Below are 5,886 nucleotides of genomic sequence, written 5' to 3' on the forward strand. Positions count from 1 at the left end.
GATACCTTAAATTTTTGATAAAAATAATATAAGCTTTCATAATTAATTAATTTTTTTACACTAAAAATAAAATAATTTTTAAAAATTATTCAAAATTAATTTTATAATGCAAATATTATAAAAGACGGGTTAAAAATATTCTTTGTAGCCTACATTTAAAGTATATTAATGTTTACTTTAGTTATAGGCATTTCTCTCGTTTACTTTGTAATTATTATTAATAACCGCATTTGAGTGGGTCATTAAGCGGACACTTTAATAATTTTTTTTAATTTTTCCAATCAAGTGAGAACTTTGATATTCATGCCAAGTCAAAGGATAAGTGTCAAAATTTCTAAAAACATATAGTTATGCTAAGAAATATCTATAAAACATTTAATAATTTTTTTTATTTTGTCCATGTCACTTTCGTTTCCCGCAAGTCCTTCCCTGGACTTGCGGGAAACGAAAAGTTATTATTATTATTTTTTTTTTAAATCTTAATTTTCTACAAACAAGCCATTCCGAAGCTTAGTCCTTTTTCCTTACAGAAAAAGAATGTAAACTCTAATCTGAAATGCTGCAAGCGAAACAAGTGAAATGTAGGATAACAAAATAAAGGCAATAAGGACTAGTTCTAAGTTTAACTAAGACTAGAACATTATATATTCCAAGTTATCTTTGATATCTTCAAGTTGTTTTCAAACTGGAAATTGTTTTGTATCCTTTTGTTGATCAATAAATTTTCACCCCGGATGCCCCCGCTAGGGGGCGGGACGGGGCTGAGCTTTGAATATTCCAAGTTATCTATTTAACTGTATCATTTAAAAATGAAGTATAAAGTTTCAGACTTGTATAATTTGTAATTTAGCACTTTTATCTAAATGTTACATCTTTTTTAATAGTAAATTTTTGTATAATTTTATTATATACGAGCATTAAAATTGCGCTAATTTTCTTCTATAAATGCATATTTTACTGAGTAATCCTAATTCTGATAGAAAGTTGGCATCTCTGGTATTCATTTAAGGTATTGAATCTTGAGCTATTGGGAATTTTTTATATTTTTACATTTGTTTATTTATGTTTATTGTAAATTTCTAATATCAATCAAAAAAGTTTTATATCGGAACTCTTCACTAATCGAAAAAAACAAAACAAGACAGCGATAACTCGATGCTGTGACTCAGATTTAAAGGTGAATTGGATTTGACTGTCAGTCCAAGTAAAAAAATAGGTTTTCTTTAGGAAACTTCAACAGAAGGTCTTAGTCCACCTGGAACATTCGATGATGATGATTCAACTACAGCTACTCAGCCAAACAATTAACTTCTACCGATTAACTTCTACCGATAAAGAGGTCAAAAGTTAAGATACTGGATTGAATAGTTCATAAAATTGTGTGACTTTACAATTTGTCTGCTCCTGAAGTTGTTGAAAATCTAAATTAAGTTAATGTTCGAACGTAAGTCTCCGTGGCTGCGAAATAGTCTATTTCTATGTTTATTTGAAATTTAGTTTGTACTTCGCAGAATGATTGCGAAGAAGCTAACTGCCAATGTTTTTAGTTTTATTTATCGATTTATCTAAATTCCTAAAAGCTATTTAAAGATCTAATCAAAGAATGAAACTAATTTACAAATTCAGAAAAAGACAAAATGAGTAAGTAACTTTTTAAATAATAAATCAAAGTAGAAAAGCACTTTAAGTTATATTGTGATGAACCTTTTAATGATGAACAAGATTAATTATATTCCTTTAAGTGTTGGTTTTTATTTTTAATCCCTTTGAGCCTAATTTGCAAAAAGTGGAGCAGTCGGCATCAATGATTATGTTTTGTAATTTACACAAGGTATATTTTAGATATTTTTTTTCTCTTCAATTTTGGTACAAACCCTTAGTAAAAAATAAGTTTGAATGAAATAGTCAGTGCCAACATTCAAGATTATTAATAAAAAGATTACAAGATGTGAGCCTCAGATTGCATTTAACAATTTAACCAGTGTATGTGAGAGCGTTTGAATTGAATGTAAAGTCTTCTAAGAAAAAGAGTACATCTCCGATTGCGTATAAGTAACTCACCAGTTTGTGTTAGAGCACAAATAAAGTTTTATGCGAATGGCATATTCTGTTAAGAATTAATTTTAGACTTGATACCAAAAAGTGTGCCACTCCACTTTCACAGGATACCCAAGGCAAACAGTTTGATGACCACTGCTACGAAAACTTTAAAAAAGTTACTTAAAACTACTTAATTACTTAAAAGTGTAATCATTTTTTGATGCCTCTGTGTTGATTCAAATACTTTAATTTACTAACCAATTTGTGTTAGAGTAAAAATAAAGTTTCTTGCGAATGGCATGTTATGTTAAGAATTAATTTTAGATTTGAAATGGTGGATGCCACACTCACAGGATGCTATGGTGAGCAGTTTAACCACTGCTGTAGTGTATCTACCACTACAAAAATACAATTCCAATTCACTGGTATATAAAACATGTTAACTAGATTCTATGTTGGGGTACCTTTGCATAGATGAAGGTTTACATTGTCGATAACTACTATTCCCACGTTTGTGACCCGGGCGTGATGTCAACCCTCCTACCTTGAGAGAAACTACCACTTCGATACAAACATGCCTATTTCGATGGATGATTCACATTGAACAGTTGACTTGCTACTTGTGACTGTGACATTCTCTACCTCCTCACACTGTTGCTACTCAGTCTTGATCATACACGTCTTTGGCCTGACTGCTAATGGCAACACAGAAGGGACCACGACCGTGAACTTGATACAGCTTTCACAATCAGCACTCAAAAAGTATGATGATCTTAATACAGCTCTCCCGGCTTCTCACGAAATATCGATGAATCAACTAGGGGTATCCGTTCATCGAATTCTATCACAGATATAATTCTGGTGGGGGAGTACTGTAGTGTATCTACCACTACAAAAATACAATTCCAATTCACTAGTATATAAGACTCGATTCTTTGTTGGGGCTCCTTTTTGATAGATGAAGGTTTCCATTATCGATAAATATATCCCCTCAACTGCTATAAAAAACTCAAAACTGCTTAATTATTTGAAAGTGTAACCATTTTTCGATGTCTCTGTGTTGATTCAACCACCTTAAATTTACATTTTGTTTATTTTCAGCTCTTCTAGTACTGTTGAAAGATCAATCCCCAAATGTGAGAATCAGAGTGGCTGAAGCATTGACCTTATTACACCATTATTGAGTTTAGACGACTTCCTTTGTTTGTTCTGCCTGCAAAAACTGAAGAAAAAATGTGCTTGCAACCTTTTTTTTAAAAAAAGAAAACACAACAACACATATATATATACATATTTATATACAGTTTTCAATGTGTTGTGAGATTATTGTTAGAACTGAGAATACCAATGGATATTGGATTTTCCACAATGATCACAAATTCCAATTTTTTGACTCTTGTAAAAAATTTAAGTATCCGAATTTTTATTGTGTGATTTTTTTAAATTTAATTGCCATTATTAAATGTTAAGTTTGTTATTGCTGATTTTATTATTCCGTTACAAATTTTATGTTTCCACTATGGGCTCTCTGCACTTCCCTGTGATTGCTATGCAATCATTTTTTTTCCTTCCTAAAGATAAACAGATTGCTGCATCACAAATTAAAAACTATCCTGAAAGATATGAATATAATGTATTTGACACAGATTTTGTTGCCTATTCTGTTGGGACAAAATTTAAACCTGATAATTTTGTTCAGTTATCATTGGAACTTCATTTACAACTTTGCTTTTATAATTCCTAATACTGTTGGGATGAAATTGAAATCTGATAATTTTGTTTGGTCACTGTTGAAACTTCATCGACAACCTTTTTTTTTTTTAAAAAAATTCCTGTCTCTTGATTAGTTATTATAAAAACTTTTATTATCTGTGTATTACCCAAAATATTTAACAACTATGTGAAAATATAATTTTAAATGTTTTACAATTTTGTATTAATTATTTTTATTGCATTTTTTGACTGGTATGGTTTAATGTAAAACATATTATAAAGGCGAATGTAACTTATTTGTTACTTTATAATTGCAAACGTAGTTACATAACGTTTTAAATATGTTTATTATTAAATGTTTTACACATCTAATTTTGCATAATTATCAAAATCTATGTAATAATAGCAGAGAAGAGAAATAAAGTATAATAAATAAATATAGCTTTAAAAGGTTATAGATTGTAAATACAATTAGATAAAAATACAGAAGAAATATTTTACAGGTACAAAATGCCTTCAAAGCTTTAATATTTTGCCAAAGGCAACTAAGAAAATCTAAATCATTGTTAGGTAAGAATCATGTTACAATCAATAGAACAACGAGCATAAGTTTGATCATCAAGATTCTATGGTATTTCATTCAATTTGGTTGATTAAATGGAACACTGAGTTTTCAATTATACATAGATATTAGTTTATTAGACAACTGTGTTTCCTTTTCTCTATGAATAATAATTATATATATATTGAAATACTTTTGATTTTTTTTCTTCATTGAACTGGGATGCTTTATGCTTTCCATAGAGTACCTTATACCCAAACTTTCCTGAGATAATGGGGTGCTTACCAAAATACCTAAGGGACCATTGTGGCCCCTCCTGTCATTCTAGGTATAAAGTTCTATATATGCATACATTTCTATTAAGCTAACTCATGAATGATTAAATGAGCTGTTAAATTGGATCAAATTATGAAAAGTCAGAAGTACTCAACGTTTTTAATAAGTTACTTTTTAAATTACAGAGCAACAAAATACCAGAGGGGTATTTATTAAACTTGAGAGTGTAAACAATGAAAACTGCAGCTAAGAAATTTTTGAGAAAGCAAGAACTATTAACTTTTTATATTATTTCTTTTTTTTCTGAGAGGTTTCAATGTCAAAAGCTAAGCAAACCAAAATTGATACAAAAAAAATTATTATTAGTTCTAATGCTCTATAAAATTTCTTTTTTTATTTTTATTTTTTACTACAAATAATAAATACTACATATTTTTGGGATTTTAAGTGCTTGCTACTAAAAATTATTTTAAAACGTTTTAAGGTTATTTTGCTCTAAACAAATATTGGCTTGTTTAATTGGTAGATTTAAAAATATGTGGAATGATGCTAAGTCTCGCGTTTCAATGATAATGTTAAAGATTTTCTGTATAAAGAAATAATATCTTAGACTCTCTTTTAGATGTCATTCCTTTTCTTTGTCTACTAACTAACCCTCTTGATTTTTTTTTGGGGGGGGGGAGTCATGTTTGTTTCTCGCTATCACAAAACAAATTTTCTTTAAAGAAAAAATCATTCCACAGTGTTCTTTAAATTTCTGTTGTTATGTTTAAAAAATAGTGCCAATCTGTACTTCAATGCTAATGTTTGCTTTTCTTGTGAATAACCAGTTGTGTTTTATTAGTTTGCTTCTTTTTGTCTAATTTTCTTGTAATATAATTTTTGAAGAATTACAATAAAAACATATTATTTATCTTACAGTATAAAGCATTTATTTTCTTTATGTACAAACATGACGAAATGTCAATCTATTTTTTTTTCCGTAATTTTACGACTAATGTTTTTCTTTATGAATCATCTACTGAAAAAAAAAAGCTTTTTTTTTTGCTTCATATTCAATGACTGAATTTAAAGTGTTAATATATTCCATAAATTACCAATCGTTTTATCTTGATGCTCGCTTCTTTACCTCACTTTTTTTTAATACAAGTTTTGCAAATTTATTTTTAAAAAAACTTTAAATTTCTGTTACAGTTACAAAACGTTTAACTTTTAGTCTATACCAATAAAATCTATAGCAGAAATGAAACTTTTTTTTCTTCTTTAAAAATTTAATAAATATATAAACTTAGTTA

General features: G+C 28.7%; 1 long non-coding RNA gene across 3 annotated transcripts; it reads left to right on the forward strand.

Moving 5' to 3' along the window:
• The first annotated feature begins 254 nt into the window (after positions 1-254).
• LOC147801976 (uncharacterized) lies at positions 255-5,511 on the forward strand. 3 transcript variants are annotated; one of them, XR_015430313.1, is made up of 3 exons: positions 511-699; positions 1,591-1,641; positions 3,142-5,511. It is a non-coding gene; the product is annotated as an uncharacterized LOC147801976 (long non-coding RNA). The 3 variants fall into 3 exon arrangements; XR_015430314.1 differs by lacking the exon at positions 1,591-1,641 and having other exon boundaries at positions 255-1,009; XR_015430315.1 differs by lacking the exons at positions 511-699; positions 1,591-1,641 and adding an exon at positions 1,018-1,444.
• The last annotated feature ends 375 nt before the right edge of the window (positions 5,512-5,886 follow it).

The sequence above is a fragment of the Parasteatoda tepidariorum genome, chromosome 11 (assembly GCF_982258835.1).
Source record: "Parasteatoda tepidariorum strain Cologne lab strain chromosome 11, Ptep-v5.0, whole genome shotgun sequence".
NCBI lineage: Eukaryota > Metazoa > Arthropoda > Arachnida > Araneae > Theridiidae > Parasteatoda > Parasteatoda tepidariorum.